Genomic DNA, 19,193 nt, shown 5'->3' with positions numbered 1-19,193 from the left:
AGATTGGGTTGTTTGTTTTTTTTGAAATTGAGCTGCATGTGTTGCTTGTAAATTTTGGAGATTAATCCTTTGTCAGTTGCTTCATTTGCAAATATTTCCTCCCATTCTGAGGGTTGTCTTTTCATCTTGTTTATGGTTTCCTTTGCTGTGCAAAACCTTTGAAGTTTCATTAGGTCCCATTTGTTTATTTTTGTTTCTGTTTCCATTTCTCTAGGAGGTGGGTCAAAAAGGATCTTCCTGTGATTTATGTCAGAGAGTGTTCTGCCTACGTTTTCCTCTATGAGTTTTATAGTGTCTGGCCTTACATTTAGGTCTTTAATCCATTTTGAGTTTATTTTTGTGTATGGTGTTAAGGAGTGTTCTAATTTCATTCTTTTACATGTAGCTGTCCAGTTTTCCCAGCACCACTTATTGAAGAGGCTGTCTTTTCTCCACTGTGTATTCTTGCCTCCTTCATCAAAAATAAGGTGACCATATGTTAAGCAGTCTTTTCGGTAGAGCTAACTTTAAGTTTTGGTAGCTGCTCTCTCTCCTTGCCCTTTACTCAATTTGGAAACAGTCTTCTAATTAAATTCTTCTTATTAACCACTCTGAATATCATATTGTAATCAGGATATCAAATAATTCAAGGATTATCCAAGTATTTATTTGGAGAGGAAGTATTACCAAACCCAACTTGGATCTGCTTACCCAACGCACAGCAAAGCCAATCTACTGACAGTGGGTTGTGGTGAAGGGAGTTACTGTGTTTATTGCAGGGCATCAAGCAAGGAGAATGGGCAGCTGATGCTCTAAAGAACTGAACTCCCTAATGGCTTTCAAGGGTAGGTTTTTCAAGATGGTGTGAGGGAGAGGGTCACAGGGTATGTGATCAGTTCCTGCACAATTCTCTGATGGTGAGATAACAGGGTGGTGTTTCAGGAATGTCAATCATCAACCTTCTGGTTTCAACTGGTCTGGGGTCTGTGTTCTTGTTTTCAGCATGCAGTTAACTGCCTACACCTGGTGGGGGTTTTAGTATTTGCAAACCAAACTCAAGGATATGGCTCAGGATATTCTTTATAGCCCTTGAGAAGGAATGAAACTAAAAGGTCCTCGACTTTGCTTTATGGCTAAATTATTATTATTTTTTCTTTCTTGACTGCTTTCCTTTGTTTCTGTATTTTCTCACTTCTCTGATTAAATTTGTTCTTTGGAACTCAGGGAAGGCCTAGGAGGCTAAAGATTTTCTACAAACAAGAAGCAAGGGATATGGAGTGTGTGTGTATGTGTGTGTTCCTGGGGAAGGTCCCACAGGGTCCCACTCGGTTTCAGAAGGTGGGTAGGTAAACTCAGTGATGGAGAAACCTAAATAGAAAAATTAAAAGCTAAAAAGTTCAGATTAAAACATAATTCTAAAAGAAACAGAAAAGATGAAAGAGAAAGAAGGAATAAATATTAACTAAAAAAGAAAATGAATAGATTGAAATAAGAGGAAGAAAAAACAAAAATTAAAGGGCAAAATAAAGATTAGTAAGGACTATTATAAAATAAAATAAGCATGAAAAATTATGCCAATAATTTTTAAAATATTTAATAACAAAATTGCTATTAGCTATCATACACAGTTAGATATTTTTCTATGATTGCATATAAACCTAGGAACAGAAGAAAACTAAGCTAATGATCCAGGGTGGTGTGTTACAGAAGGAAAAAATATATGGACCAGAAAAAAAAAAAAAGAAAAGAAAAAATCTAAAACAAAAGATAAAACTAAACAGGAGTTTCTCAGCAATTAACCCTAGGGAAAGACTATAAAGGTATAAATGAAAGCCACAAAATTACTAAGTAAAAAAAACTAATCTTTAAAGTCTACACATTATATGATTCTATTTATATGACATTGTTGAAAAGACAAAATTGTAAGGATAATAAATATATCCCTGCCTGCAAGGGTTTTAGGGATGAGGGAGGGTTGAACAGATGACCAACAAAGGATTTTTAAAGGCAGTGAACTATTCTGAATGAAAATATAGTTGTGGACACAAGGCACTCTGCATTTGTCAAGACCCAGATAACTTTATAGCATAAAGAGTGAACCTTAATGTATGAAATTTAAACAATCATTTAAGATGTCAGGGAATACCAAAATGAAGTGTAGACTATGAGAAACTAATCTAATTGTATTACAAATGTACTAAGCTCATTAAATGGAATTAAGGGAAAAATAGCTGACCTAAGTAATTTTAGAAATAAGTGGAGACTGTAAGACTAAAGGCAAAAGGAACTGAACATAAGCACTGTACTGTAGTTGGCAAAGTTCTTGACCACGGGGGCATGGGTTAACAGTTTGAACTCAATATTCCTGTGTACTGAAATTAAACAAGTTAATGGATGGCAGATGCTAGGAGACAAGTTTCTCATTGTTGGTGTGGTGATTACAGAGAAGCAAAAGGGGACGTCTTGCATGATCCATTTGGTACTAGATAAGAGTTGGGGACACCAGCATGAACTCATGTGTAATTTAATATAGGTCAAGATCTATATTATATACATGTCCAAATGTTTATAGCTATGTGTCTATACACACGTTATTATGTACACACTTATCTCATTGCTCTCTCAGGTGAGAGGTCCTAGAAGCAAGGACACTGCAGTAGCAACAAGCACACTCATCACCCAGATCTTGATTTCTAACACTATTCTTCAATAAAAGGAGCCAGGCCCCCTTGGAGAAAAAAGAAACGGCTGATATTAAGGCTTAAGGGTGGTACAGGGAATACACAAGATAAGTTTAGAGAATCTTGCAGTACCAGAAAGCAAGGAAGTGTTAAAAAACAAAACAAAATAAAAGCTGTCAACCAAAAGGACCATGAACTATAAAGAGGCAAAATGGCAGCTTATTTGAGGTCTTAGAATTACAATTCAGGGATAGAGCACAGATTCTGGAGGAACCCAGGGAAGTGTCCCACTGGAGGAAAATGGGCACAGGTTTTAATGAGAAAAGGGAGGCAGTTAATGCAGGCTACCGAGAATTTGGAGGATAGAATTTGGAGGGTAGAATTGTTCCATACATATGATTGGGTTATGGAAAGCATCTTCTCCGTTACTAGGAAAAGATTTGTTTTCCATTCCTTTTCCAGAAAAAGTCCAGTTTTCAGCATTATTCTTTCCTTTTGGCAACTGAGCAACGATTCAGCAGTTTTATTTCGGAGTGTTCAACAGAAATCCAGCACAGGCAAAAAACCCGGTGGTCCTCAGATCATGTCTCAGTCATTGCTGACATAACTCGTTTCACAAAGGAAAACAAAACTATGGAGGCATGTCCAAGGGACACTCTCAGTAGCCAAGAGAGAATAGTTTGAGCAGTAAAATAAATAGTGTAGTTTGGGGTTATAATCAAAATGATAAAATAAATATCCATGAGTGCATACTGATATAAATAAATGACCACAACAAATAAATGGAGAGAACGGTCAAAACCCATGCTACAAATTAGTTTATTCTGTCTCCAACTATACGCCAGTACCACATGGATCAGTGAAGAATTCCAAATAAAATTTATATCTTGTCCTTTCATAAAGGTGGAATATAACTCTCCACCTCATAAGTGTGGATTGTGCATAGTGACTTCCTTCCAATGGGTATGGTATGGAAAGAATGAGGGTCGAAAGAGTAACTTTATGATAAAGAAACTCGACACACACTACCTCATTCTTATCAGTGATATGAAATAATTTGATATGAGAATGGCACTCTACCTCTGTGATCTTTTCCCCCCAAACCTTATCCCCAGTCTAATCATGAGACAATCATGACCCAGTGAGGGTCATTGTACAATATATCTCAGCAGTACCCTGTAAAACAGTTGAGGTCATGAAAATCTGAGAAACTGTCAGTCTAGAGAAGCCTAAGGAGATAGGATGACTAAATGTAATGGGGTGTTCTGAATGGGATTCTGGAACAGAAAAGAGACATTAGGTAAAAACAAAGGAAATCTAAATAAAGGGTGGATTTTAGTTAATAATAATATGTCAATATTGCTTCATTTATTTTAAAAAATGTATTTCCTAATATAAGATGTTAATAATAGGAGAAACGAGATGTGAGTATATGGATACTCACTGTTCTATGAATCTACAAGTATTCTAAAATATAAAAGTTATTAAAACATACATAGTGTATGCTAAATATATGTATGTATAAATTTTCTCTGCACTCTTACCTCCTGGATATTTTTTTTTCCCAAATTTCTAGATGAGGAAACTGCAGTTCAAGTAAAAGTTCAGTGACATCCTCAACATCACACAGTCAGTATGTATCCCACCAGGATCCAAAATAAATTATCTACAAATCTAAAGTCTGGTCTCTTTTCACTAGTGTACTATAATTAATAAGCTTGTGCCTATGGAGACATCTTTATTTAAAAGGAGTTTTTGTTTGCCCTGAATTTGACACTGTGGGTGGAACACGTAATCAGATTGTGAGACCATGTAATAAGGAAAATGATAACACTAAAAAGTTATAAATTAATGAGTAAGATAAATATGTCAGAGTTACCTTTCTTGTTTTACAGGATTATTACAGCTCATAGGAAAAAATATGATAGGATTCCCAAATTTATCAGTTTTAAATGTTCCATGAGACATGAAGCAAGTAGTTGCTACTCATATTTTTAGAGTTGAAAATTCTGCAGTTTACTTAGGCTTTTAAACTAGATTATCTGATCTATTCACCTTTATAATGTGAATGAAATTATGTTTGACGTCTTTGAATTGTTATTTTAAAAATATTTTTAAGTGCTTACAAAATTTAGAAAACTTATACAATCAAATTATTCTCTACATCCTTATTTTTACATGAGAAAATGTAATTAAGGAAAGAACTGTGGATCATTATGACTTTTATGCACCTAACAGCATTGGTAAATTTAAATACATGCCTCTTACTTTGCCTTTTAAGGGAAAGCAATCCACTGATTAATGATGGTTGAAATTTCTTTTCTCCTTGTGTCACTCTAATTCCTGAAAGTTATAGCAGGTCAGAAAACATCTGAGTGGTTTGTTCAGGAGCCAATTACTTCTATGAATACATTAAGAAGGAAGAATGTTCGGTGTATCACCAGAATTTAGTGGAGCACTGAAGTGAGGTTTTCAAATGCTTCCTTCCTAAGTTGTCCTTATAAAAGCAAAATAAGCACTTAAATATTTATATTCCTGGTGATAATTTTCTTCTGAATTTTGAGATATAGTATATATTTGAAACTAGTATCTCATAAACAATTTAATTGATGCATGGGTGTGTACATTAAGGTACAAAAGATGCCAACATGTTTGAGTTAGATCCTTCACATAAGCTCAAAATTATAAAAAAAGATTTCATATAAATTTGTCATTCTTTGCTACTCCACTTGAACGTGATAGTAGTTAATTTACTTACTTTTATAGCCAATAAAATAGCTAATAATACAGAAACATATGAAGGGTAAACAGTTCAAATTTAAGGATTTTTAAAATAGTATTTTCCAATTGACTTAGGCAAAGATTTTTAATTTAAAAATTTCTGATGAATTCACAGGAAGCATAGGAACATAACACACATTTACAAAGTCTTCCAGTAAAACAGCTAAGAAAGTCATGTCCCTTCCTGAGGCTAATTCATTAGCACTTCACCTATGACAGTCACCAGCATTAACTTTCAAATGAACTTTCCTAACTGCTAAAAATAGTAGGAACAATTTATTATTCCTGGAATGGTTTTGGATGTTGAATATTCATTTTAATATCCAAAGTAATGCATTAAAGATACACACAGATATAAACAAGTATATACCCTGATAGTTTTGTGTCCAGATATATTCAGAGATACTTGTTAAAGATTCTGAATAGAAAAATCAAATAATTAAAAACCAAGGTATGCTTATATGAATGATAATCTTCATAAACAGTGCTTCTAATTAATCACCATGTGAAGTTGCCATTAAATTTTGAAGAGGCAAAATCCATCATTTGTCCTGTCATTTAAGTCATTCATTAATTGTGACCTCCATCTCAACACAGTGATGTTCACAATGGCATGTACAATTAGTTACATATGAGTTTTGTTCAATATTTCCCCTGAAAGTGTTGTAATTTCCAACTGTACTAATAGCTTTCAATCTAGTGAACTCTTCATAGGATTGAATATCTAGAAAAAACTTATAGATGGATAGATTCAATATTTTATGGGAGTAAAGCATTGTCATTATATTACCTTTCATTTGTACAATGTAATAAGGCTTGCCAAACTGTTTTTACATTGTGTAATACATTTAAAATTGAGCTATGCAGTGGGAGGTATTGCTATTTCTATTTTAACAAATTGAACAAAATCATAAGGAAAGTGGTTGAAGAAAGAAGCAAAAAAGTAAAAGAGTTGAATAAGCAGCATAATAGGCAACCTCTATTAATGAGGAAATATATGTGGAACCATAGTAAAATTGGGGGGAGCTGGATATTCTATAGAGACTAATAACTGATGTAGTCTTACTGAGATTAATCCAGTGGATATTGTTTTTCAAGACTTGATTTTTAGGTCCCAGCTTTTTGAAATTTCTCTTTCCCTTCCCTATCTTGTTTGTGAAGAAGCAAAGAAGCACCCTAGTGATCTCAAATGAGCAATATTTGCCATGTGCCCACAAGGAGTACAAAGGGGAGCATGTGAAAAATGGGGATACAGTAATCTTGGATTATCATCCCTCAAGTTATAAATACAAGTAGTTAGCATTTATTAAGTTCTCTTTCTGCATAAAGCACTGCAGAACTAATGTAACCCTTTGTTCCATGCTGCAGTAAGGAGTTTACAATTTAAGATTACCAAGCTTTCAATTTGTTATGTAGTGAGAGATATTCATCCTAGTCGCTAAAACCAACTAATGGAAAGGCAATGCAGTTGTCATTAATCAGCATTAACAAAAACTTTTCATAAAAAGTACAGAATCTTGAGCAGAAGCAAGAAGAACTACAATTCTGCAGCCTGTGGAATGAAAACCACATTCACAGAATGATAGACAAAATCAAAAGGCAGAGGGCTATGTACCAGATGAAGGAACAAGATAAAACCCCAGAAAAACAACTAAATGAAGTAGAGATAGGCAACCTTCCAGGAAAAGAATTCAGAATAATGATAGTGAAGATGATCCAGGACCTCAAAAAAAGAATGGAGGCAAAGATCGAGAAGATGCAAGAAATGTTTAACAAAGACCTACAAGAATTAAAAAAAAAAAAAAGGGCTTCCCTGGTGGCGCAGTGGTCGAGAGTCTGCCTGCCGATGCAGGGGACACAGGTTCGTGCCCCGGTCCGGGAAGATCCCACATGCCACGGAGTGGCTAGTCCCGTGAGCCATGGCTGCTGAGCCTGCAGTCCGGAGCCTGTGCTCCACAACGGGAGAGGCCACAGCAGTGAGAGGTCCACATACCGCAAAAAAAAAAAAAAAAAACCCGAAAAACAAGACCCATATATATGCTGTCTACAAGAGACCCACTTCAGACCTAGGGACACATACAGACTGAAAGTGAGGGGATGGAAAAAGATATTCCATGCAAATGGTAATCAAAAGAAAGATGGAGTAGCAATACTCATATCAGATAAAATAGACTTTAAAATAAAGAATGTTGCAAGAGACAAGGAAGGACACTACATAATGATCAAGGGATCAATCCAAGAAGAACATATAACAATTATAAATATAGGACCATGAGAAGACCAAGGAGAGCTCCAAGTACCTCAAGTGCCTGACCCAGCAGCCATGGCCTGCAGTGCACCATGAACAAGATCTACCACACAGCTCTAGTGCCAACATCCTGCCCCTCAAGTTCACAGCCCCCAGCATGGCCAGTGTCTTGGAACAGGTGAACATTATCAACAGCATCCTCTTCATTCTTGTCAGTCAAAAAGATTTGGAGAATCTGAAAGCCAAGGTGGCACGGCGGCACCAGCTCCAGGAGGCCAGTAGGAACAGGGATAAAGCTGAGGAGCCCATGGCTACTGAACCAGAGCCAGAAGGGGCCTCAGAGGATGCGGCCTCCCAGCCCCCAACTGCCAAGGACCCTTCTTCCCCGAGCTTTCAGGGGTAGACAGGGAGACACAGATGGACAGTCAGTCAGCTGCCCCATTACCCAGTGATCCAGACTCCAGGAGAAGGGGGCATGCCCTGCACATCAGGAGAGGAAACAAGTCCCTCTTCCTCCACGTTTCCAACCCCAAACCCACCCCAGCATCCTCCTGGGACCCTGGCATGGCCTGCCTGACCCTCTGAAAGATGTTCTGGCACTGGTGGTTCAATGAATATAAAATGCAGAGGCCTAATTGAAGACACGTAAACGGAGTGCATGGGGATCAGTTCCCAGCTAGTGGACAGGTGTCCCTTAGGTTCCCCCATCATCAAGCAGGTGTGCACGAAGTGTGTCTGTGCCTGCAAGTGTCCTGATCTGCCCTTCCTAACTTGTACATAGCCCCAAGCCAGTTCTGAGTGGGTGAGGTACAGATGAGATTTCTCAGGTCATTTGTATGTTTGACATTATGGCTGCTGCTTTTGCCGCCACTACCCCCAGGCCCAACCTGGCTGAAAGTCCAGTTTGAAGCTGAAAAGAGGGGAGCTTTCCTGTGTCTTGGGATGGGGAACTAGAGCTCTGTAGCAGGGCTGGAGGGCTGGGGAGCACTTTAGCTTTGTGGCGGGTGAGGGCCGCAGCAGCTTTATTAACATGGTTGTGCTGGCCTGGCTGTGCTCAGCATGGGGAAAGGGTTGGGCAGGGGTGGTTCTCCAGACACCCCTGTGCCCAGCCCTGGCTTGTCATCCCTTGGGTCCCAGCAGGAGGTGCTGCCTTCCCACTCCCTGCACCACAGCTGGGGTTAACCTTGGGGTATAGTCTGAATGTATCTGTCTCCTGGTTGAACCTCAGCTGCCTATTGCACAGTGGGGTGGGGGGTGGCTAGGGGAACCCGGACTGAATCACGGATCCTGGGGGAGATGTTACAGATACAGGAGTGATTGTCACTTGTTTGTGGAGCCTAGCTCCCTACCTGGTCCTAGGACACACAAGCACCTTCTACAGAGAGGAGCTCTGGCAGTAGAAGGGAGGGGGCTGCAGAAGGTGGTGGCCCCCACATGCCCTGGCTGCCCCTCCACCACCTGCCTGTGCCACTTCTCTGTGCCTGCTGTCAGAGCCCTGGCAGGTGGGAGGAGATGGCCCCCCCTTGTGAGCTGGAGGGAGCTGTCCTGCGGCTGGGGCCTGTGCATGGTGGCTTTGTGGGGAGCTGCTTCCAAGTATGGTCTGTCCGAACACCTTGTTTCAAAGGGAGTGGGTGTGAGCTAGCAAGTGAGGCATTCCCACAGCTGACCAAGAACTTTCTCTTGTTTTTAAACCATCAGTCTTCATTGCACTTTGGAATAAACTGAGTTTTTAAAAAAATAATAAATAAATAAATATGTACCCAACATAGGAGCACCTCAATACATAAAGCAACTGCTAGTAGCTATAAGAGAGGAAATCAACAGTAACACAATAATAGTGGGGGACTTTAACACCTCACTTATACCAATGGAAAGATCATCCAGACAGAAAATTAATAAGGAAACACAGGTTTTAAATGACAAAACAGACCAGATAGATTTAATTGATATTTATAGGACATTCCATCCAAAAACAGTAGATTACACTTTCTTCTCAAGTGCACACAGAAAATTTCCCAGGATAGATTGCATCTTCGGTCACAAATCAAGCCTTGGTAAATTTAAGAAAATTGAGATCATATCAAGCATCTTTTCCAACTGTAATGCTATGAGATTAGAAATCAATTACAGGGAGAAAAACATAAAAAGCTCAAACACATGGAGGCTCAACAGTACGTTACTAAATAACCAAGAGATAACTGAAGAAATCAAAGAGGAAATCAAAAAGTACCTAGAGACAAAAGACAATGAAAACACAATGATATAAAAGCTATGGGATACAGCAGAAGCAGTTCTAAGAGGGACATTTATAGCAATACAATCCTACCTCAAGAAACAAGAAAAATATCAAATAAACAATCTGAACTTACACCTAAAGGAACTAAAGAAGGAAGAACAAACAAAACCCAAAGTTAGTAGAAAGAAAGAAATCATAAAGATCAGAGCAGAAATAAGTGAAATAAAAACAAAGAAAACAATACCAAAGATCAATAAAACTAAAAGCTCATTCTTTGAAAAGATAAACAAAATTGATAAATGAAAATTGAAAAAATGAAAAAAATGAAATTGAAAATGACTATACTACCCAAAGCAATCTACAGATTCAATGCAATCCCTATCAAATTACCAGTGGCATTTCTTTACAGAACTAGAACCAAAAATCTTAAAATTTGTATGGAGACTAAAAGACCCTGAATAGCCAAAGCAAACTTGAGGGGAAAAAACAGAGCTGGAGGAATCAGACTCCCTGACTTCAGACTATACTACAAAGCTACAGTCATCAAGACAATATGATACTGGCACAAAAACAGAAATATAGATCAATGGAATAGGATAGAAAGCCCAGAGATAAACCCATGCACCTATGGTCAACTGATGTATGACAAAGGAGGCAAGGAAAACCATGGAGAAAAGACAGTCTCTTCAGTAAGTGGTGCTGGGAAAACTGGACAGCTACATGTAAAAGAATGAAATTAGAACACTCTCTAACACCATTCACAAAAATAAACTCAAAATGGATTAAAGACCTAAATGTAAGACCAGACACTATAAAACTCTTAGAGGAAAACATAGGAAGAACACACTTTGACATAAATCACAGCAAGATCTTTTTTGACCCACCTCCTAGAGTAATGGGAATAAAAACAAAAATAAACAAATGAGACCTAATGAAACTTAAGCTTTTGCACAGCAAAGGAAACTACAAACAAGACGAAAAGACAGAATGGGAGAAAATATTTGCAAACAAATCAACAGACAAAGGATTAATCTCCAAAATATATAAACAGCTCATGCACCTCAATATTATAAAAACCAACAACCCAATCCAAAAATGGGCAGAAGGGGTTTCCCTGGTGGTGCAGTGGTTAAGAATCTGCCTGCCAATGCAGGGGATGTGGGTTCGTGTCCCGGTCCAGGAAGATCCCACATGCCGCAGAGTGGCAGGGCCTGTGAGCCATGGCCACTGGGCCTGCGCGTCCGGAGCCTGTGCTCTGCAATGGGAGAGGCCACAACAGTGAGAGGCCTGCGTACCACAAAAAAAAAAAAAAAAAATGGGCAGAAGACCTAAATAGACATCTCTCCAAGGAATACATACAGATGGCCAAGAGGCATATGAAAAGCTCCTCAATATCACTAATTATTAGAGAAATGTAAATCAAAACTACAATGAGGTATCACCTCACACTGGTTAGAATGGGCATTATCAGAAAATCTACAAACAACAAATGCTGGAGAGGGTGTAAAGAAAAGGGAACACTCTTGCACTGTTGGTGGGAATGTAAACCGATACAGCCACTATAGAGAACAGTGTGGAGGTTCCTTAAAAAACAAAAAATAGAATTACCATATGATCCAGCAATCCCACTGCTGGGCATATACCTTGAGAAAACCATAATTCAAAAATACACATGCACCCCAATGTTCATTGCAGCACTATTTACAATTGGCAGGTCATGGAAGCAACCTAAATGTCCATCGACAGATGCATAGATAAAGAAGGTGTGGTACATATATAACGTGGAATATTACTCAGCCATAAAAAGGAATGAAATTGGGTTATTTGTAGAGACGTGGTTGGATCTAGAGTCTGTCATACAGAATGAAGTAAGTCAGAAAGAGAAAAACAAATATCATATATTAAGACATATATGTGGAATCTAGAAAAATGGTACAGATGAACTGCTCTGCAAGGCAGAAATAGAGACACAGATGTAGAGAACATACTTATGGACACCAAGGGGGGAAAGTGGCGGTGGTGGGACGAATTGGGAGATTGGGATTGACATATATACACTAATATGTATAAAATAGATAACTAATAAGAACCTCCTATATAAATAAATAAATAAATAAAATTCAAAAAAAAGTACAGAATCTTGACTCTAGTACGTTTTTAACCTAATCCTGTCATTACTGGTTTTAAAGTTCTAATATCTTCCTTTTATTAATAATTTAACATTATGTACTTGATAAATGAAAATTGATAAAATGAAAAAAATGAAAAAAATGAAATTGAAAATGACTATACTACCCAAAGCAATCTACAGATTCAATGCAATTGAATTAAGTAATTAAGTATTCAATGCAATTAAGTAATTAAGTATTCAATGCAATTGAATTAAGTAATTAAGAATTACTGATAATCTATAAAACCTATAATATCAATCATTTTTATGGATTATTCCTCTTTCTCAGTATTAAATATAATACCTACCAATGTAATTTGAATAACAGAATTATTCCATTTCTAATTTAAATAATGCACTCAACATGATATATAACAAACCCATTTATAAATATTACTGGTATTTAGTACTAGTTATGTGACAGTGTTAAAATGTTATTTCTATATGTCTTATCTGAAAAATTGTCCAGTCCATTTTTCTGTTCCTTCAGCGGTCAAGGAGCTGTAGCTAGAAATTTTCCTCAAATTTTCCCTTTTGAAACATAATGGGTTGATTCTTTCAAAATGAATCATACCTTGATAGCTTAGGCCCTAGTATTGAAACTGGGATATCACTGGAGTTAAACTGGAATCTTACTAAAGTGAAAATTCCTAGTGCCCTGCCTCATACTTCCAACTGATTTAATGGGACTGGAGTAAAGATAAGAAATCAAGCTAACAGAAATCCAAATGGTATTTGCTAGTCAAACAGATTTGGAAATCACAGACTTAAAAGACTACAGTAGTCCCCTCTATCTACGGGGGATATATTCCAAGACCTCCAGTGGATGCCTGAAACCTTGGGTAGTATTGAACCCTATATAAACTATTGTTTTTTTCCTATACATACAATGCATATGAATATAAATTAGGCACTGTAAGAGATTAATAACAATAACTAATGATAAAGCAATATATCAATACTATAATAAAAATTATGGAAATGTGGTGTCTCTCTCTCTCTCTCTCAAAATATCATATTGTGCAAGTTTAATGCCTTTTCCATCTTAACTAAGCACTTATCACATACTGTGGCCATAGCTTTTGCAGTTTGAGGCATCACAGAAAACTAGCACAAATTTCTTTTTCCTTGTTCACAATTTCATGGATATGAGATTCGTTCATAATGTAGACCTTAGCATCCTCAGCATATGATTTTTTTCTTTCCTTATTAAGTCAAGAACTTTCATCGTTTCATTTAAAGGAAGTATTTTACGGATTCTCTTTGGCATATCCGAATTGCCGGCATTATTACTCTTGTGCTTTGGAGCCATTTTTAAGTTAAATAAGGGTTACTTGAACACCGGCACGGCGGTACTGTGACAGTTGATCTGATAATCAAGAGGGCTACTAAGCAACTGAAGGGATACACTGAACAAAGGCACAATTCACATCTGGAGCACGACAGAGCTGAATGATGAGAGATTTCATCACGCTGTGCAGAATGGGTGTGCAATTTAGAACTTATGAATTGTTTATTTCTGGAATTTTCCAGTTACTATTTCCAGACCGCCATTGACCATGGGTAACTGAAACTGCACAAAGCGAAATCGCAGTTAGGGGGAATTATTGTATATATAATAACACACGTGTGCCAAGTGTCTCTCTGTATTTTAAAAAAAGAAAAAGAAGGACCAATAAATCCTTTTGCTGATGCCCTCCACCAAATCGAGGAAAAAGGAAGTAAGTAAAAAAAAGAACATTTGTCCAAAATAAAAGGTTGTTTGATATATAATTAAAATAAAGTACTAAACATAGAATATACTTCACAATGCTAACCATTTTATAGTAAATAAATGACTAAGAAAGCAAAAATAAAATGTACAAAATAACTTGCTCTTGAGAAGTGGTTTTGATTAAATGTTAAGTATCATAATTTGGTTTGATTACATACAAAATATTGCCAATAGTCAAAACATATTTCATGAGAAATACCCTGTTAATTATAATGACTTTCCTAATGATCAGTCCCAAATTCTGGAATGTCATCCTTTGACATGAGTTCTAAGTGTAAATTAAAAGTAACTGAAGGTGACAATCATGTAACAAGGTTACTTATCAATTTTCCTAATGATAATTAATCAATTAGGGACTTTAATCAAAGCATCTTGACATTTTTAGTGTGTATTTTTAGAAAGTAATCAAAATCATGTGATACTCTTTTTATATAATCAGAATATTCAGGAAACATTTACTAAAAAGATTACTAGGTACAAGGTGACTTTTTAAATGTGAATGGGAAAAAGAATTGTCCTAAGGCAACTTAAAATCTAGTCGTGGAGATTATGCAACAATATACAAGTTATTAGTAACAAACATAATGTAAAAAATGGTATACAAACTAAAAACATTTTAAAGATATTGATATGAGTGGATAAATACTTCCAGTCACAAAATCAGGGAAGATTCTGAGATAGTTTATATTTTTGATGATTAAAAGGCAAAGATTTGAACAAATTAGAAAAATGTAAAATCTAATTGAAAGAAATGAGGCAGGAAGAATTGAGTACTTTCTAGAAAATGTCTATATAGATGGATGTATAATGATAAAAGAAATGGCATGAAAGATACTTTGTGGTTAGACTGTGGTCTTGGGATTATCTATCTAATATTATTTAATAGAGACTGTGGGACTATAAACATGGGAGAAGAGAAATGATAGTTTTTATTTAATAAAAAATTATTTTTGTTTAATTATCCTCATATCATTAGTCTCTCTGTGACCTATACACAGAAACAAATTATTTCATGTTTACTTGCAGGGCAACTTCTGCCTACAATTTTTAAAGTCTGCTCTTTGCCAACAAATAGGCAGTGTTTCCAAGCATGATCATTTGCAGGGAATATTGAAACACATTGTTCAACAATTTACAAAACGCCATGGAGACTTTCTACTTTCTGCTTTCAAATTTTCATACTAAAAAACTGCAGGTTTGAAATGAGTTAAAGTAGTTTCATCCTTTGCTATAGATTTTTTAGCCCATAAAGAGATCCAGGGGCAATTCTGGATTACATTTTTATCACTACCTCTTTAAACTCGATTACTTTAACAAGTACTTTCAGATTTTACAATACTTTTCAAAACTACCTCTAGGTTCTTACATTTCTAATCAACTTTTATTCTGAAATATTTGTAATTTCTTTTGAACTTCTGAAGCTTTCCACATTGTGCCAGGAATGACATGTTAGAGAATATATTTCCTTTTTCCTTCTAGGTTTATTCAACTTAGGCTTATGAGAAGTAACCTGAATTTTGAGGTTTTATAAGGCTTCACAGAAAATGTAGTGACGGCTATAATTTTGAGACATATTGGTTGGAAATTATATTCCTGTAATTGCACAAATGTGTGATCAACAAGTAGAATGGCATATATGAATCCCTCTACACATTTTCTATTGATCTTTTACTGTAACAATCCTCTTACCTTCCATTCCACTTCTTTATATTTCAAACAACATAACAGTTTCAAGAGAGAATTTTATTTCTCAACAACACCCTATTTATATTTAATACTTCCTCTTGATAACTACTATAAGTATCTCTATTGTTATCTTTGTAGAACAAAAATTTAGCATGATTGCTTTACTCTGTAAAGCTATGGGTATAAGATTGAAGTTTAAAAGGGAACAAATGGGGGTATAAATTTGGCATGAAAAAAGCACAGGAAAGATATTCCATGTATTTGGGAACAACTAGTGTTACTGAAATGGATAGACCTGAAATTCAAGAATCAGCTGTTCTCTTTATTCTAGGCACTCAGCAATTACCGGAAACACAAACTCTTTATACCTAGAGGCTGTGCCATGCATGCCATTCAAATATGCACGGTCCACTTGCTGTGGACTGTTGGCTCTTCATGCCTTTTAAACCTCTAGGTCAATAATAAATTCTTCTATTTTTCCAAATTGTTATTTGATGTATGGAAAAGAAGAGTCCTTCTTAATATAACTTAAATGTTTACCAGATTCTCATGTAAGATTTCCACATGGTAGGTACTAACTATAAATGTTATAGATTCACAACTCTCTAAACCAGGTTATTAGTGGTTTAAAAGAAAAAGACAATAAAATTAGAAGTAAGTATGTGTATATGAAATGATAAGAAAATGCACACTTGTTTGTGGCAATGAGAGTTTAGTATTAAACCAAACAAAGTCCCAGCAATCCTCAAGGGGTTTAGATTCTAATGGAACACATTGAATTCAAGATAGATTAAGAAGAACGCTGTTCAGTCACATAGTGCTGATCTGCTTACTTCTTGAGCTAAAATGGTTATACAAGTCTATCCAGAAAATGTATTTTCTATTTTTATGGATTTTCCTAACACACAGCACTTCCAATGAATATTGTTCTGATAATTGCTTCCATTAAACCAATTTAGAAATCATATATTTTACATATGAATAAGAAAAGGAGCAAATTAGATTCAAATGCATACTGTGTTAAGTTCTGTGGCTACATATGGAAATTAAGGAGTATTGAGAAACGCTACTTTCTTTTGGATGCCATTGTCAATTGCGTGGCTCTGCTAACAAAACAACAGTGAGAAAGATCTGGCTTCATATCTTGAACAACAGCAGCACAGTGGTCTTCTACTGAACAACACTATAGGAACAACATTGTACTGTAAATATTTTCTGAAACCACAATTCATTTTCTTTCCCTGAAAGATGTTTGCAGCTTTTCTTGAGAGTCAATTCATACTATTAAAGAGAAAATAAAGTTCAAACTTTGTAATATGACTGAACTAGGACAGTAATATATATATATTACACTGGTTAAATTGCTTAAGTCCCTACTTAAGAACTTTGGATTTAAATTTGAAGTTCAGTAATTTTGTAGGTATTCCTTTTTCTATTATTCCTTTACTTTGGTCTTGATGGTCTTCCTTTCTGTTACTGTTTAAACAAAAAAGTGTGTTTTAGAAACCTAAACATTATCATGACCTCAATTTGAAGAAAAGGTATTGTTTCATATAAATCTGAGGTACTGTTTATAGATAATGTTCTCCCTTATTTCAAAAAAGCAAGTACAAAATAAGAGATAATCATGCTAATGTTTAGGGAAACTTAGAGAACAAAGGAGAGAGTATCTCAGTGGTGTTTGAGTCTCCTCATTCAGTTTACCTCTGCCTCTCCAGTAGTTTGATCATTGACTCCTTCCTTATTCCCATGAGACAATAAATTTCTTTTGTTTGCTCAAACTAATTTGCATTTGATTTTGTCATTTGTAACCAAAATTCTTAAGGAATAGACTAACACGTTTGTATCTTATGTTAAAGGCAGGTGAAACACTTGCTAATAAGGCATTTGATAGAGGATTAACACCATAATAAACTTTTAGCTTAAAAAGGAATCTAGGGCTTCCCTGGTGGTGCAGTGGCTGAGAGTCCACCTGCCGATGCAGGGGACACGGGTTGTGCCCCGGTCTGGGAAGATTCCACATGCCGCGGAGCGGCTGGGCCCGTGAGCCATGGCCGCGGAGCGGCTGGGCCCGTGAGCCATGGCCGCTGAGCCTGCGCGTCCGGAGCCTGTGCTCCGCAGCGGGAGAGGCCACAGCAGTGAGAGGCCCGCGTAATGCAAAAAAAAAAAAAATGTGATGCAATGATGTAGCTGAGACAAGCAAAGCAACAGAAGTAAGGCAATGACAGTCGGGATAGAGATGAGGAGGCAAAACCTGGAAATATTTAAGTGAGAGAGTCCACAGAAGTTGACAAGTTGACTGTGATGAGGCAGAGAATGGAAGTGACAGAGAATGGGATACCTGTGATTTTTCAGGCTTTGGCATGCAGAAGAATGACAATAGTGTACATTAAGTTTTGGGTTGGGGAAGACTATTTGGAAGATTAGATGATGATTTTTATTTTGTTTAGGATGTTATGAGATTTCCTACTACTACTACTACTTCCAACTTCTATTACTAGAAATATCTAATAGATGATTATTTGATTCAGGAAGACAAGGAAAAGAGATAACCTTGGGATTTAAATTTTGGATCAACTATCATATATAAAATAGGTGAATCATTTGAAGTATATGGAATCACCTGAATTGTTACAGAATATGAAAAGTGCAGGAGAATAAAAACAGAGCCTTGAATAATTTCAGGAACAAGTACAGAAAACTGAGTGGTCAGAGATGTAGAAAAATCAGCATTTAGTGGTATTTTTGAAATCAAAGAGTAGCTTCCTACAAAAATAAGTAATTAACTATAAATACCTACAGATGGAAACATAATACCCACATTATTGAGAAAAGGGTAGAAGAAACGTACACAGTCATGGTAAGAAGACCCAAACTACCAATAGCACAGGCACTAGACTGGGAGGTAGAAAACCTTACTTTTTGTCCTTGTTTTGACTTTAACTAATGGCATGATATCTAACCTTTTATTCTTTCTGAGAACTGCTTGGTAATAAAAGGATGACCTAGGAGACTTTAAGATTTATTCCAACTTTAAATTCCCATGGTTTCTCTATTATTTCTCCAAAATGTACCACACTAGAGAATTGCAACAATATTTGAATGTTAAATCTTTAAACACATGCTAATGTTTAGCCCCCTACTAGTTTATTCAACAATAATTTTCTTTCCTATTATGAGTTAGCCCAGTGCCAAATACTGGGAATAGAACAAGGAACAAATAAATTTTCTGGGTTTATATTCCTTAAAATCTGGTCAGAGATAATGACTATAAGCTAATAATTACGCAAATAACACTAAAGTAAAAATGGTATAAATAAAAGTTACTCAGAACGGTGTGACATGCAAAGTCATAACAGGAAAAATAACCTGTAATAGGCAATTTAATATAACAGCATTTGATCAGACAATGGGTAAGAATTAACCATGTGAAGAGGCTGGGAAGAGAGAAAGTATGGGGATAGTAAGATACATGTGGTAGTGGTGGTGTGAAGGAAGCAGAATGAACAAAAAGAATGTGGCTTGAAAAAGTTGGAGAGATATTCAGGGACAAGGACATGCAGAAATCTGTCAGTCATATTTAAGACTCTTAATATTATCCTTAGTTAATTATAAAGCCATTGGAGGATTTTTAAAAC

Source organism: Pseudorca crassidens, chromosome 6 (genome assembly GCF_039906515.1).
Source record: "Pseudorca crassidens isolate mPseCra1 chromosome 6, mPseCra1.hap1, whole genome shotgun sequence".
NCBI lineage: Eukaryota > Metazoa > Chordata > Mammalia > Artiodactyla > Delphinidae > Pseudorca > Pseudorca crassidens.
This window is presented reverse-complemented; position numbering follows the sequence as displayed.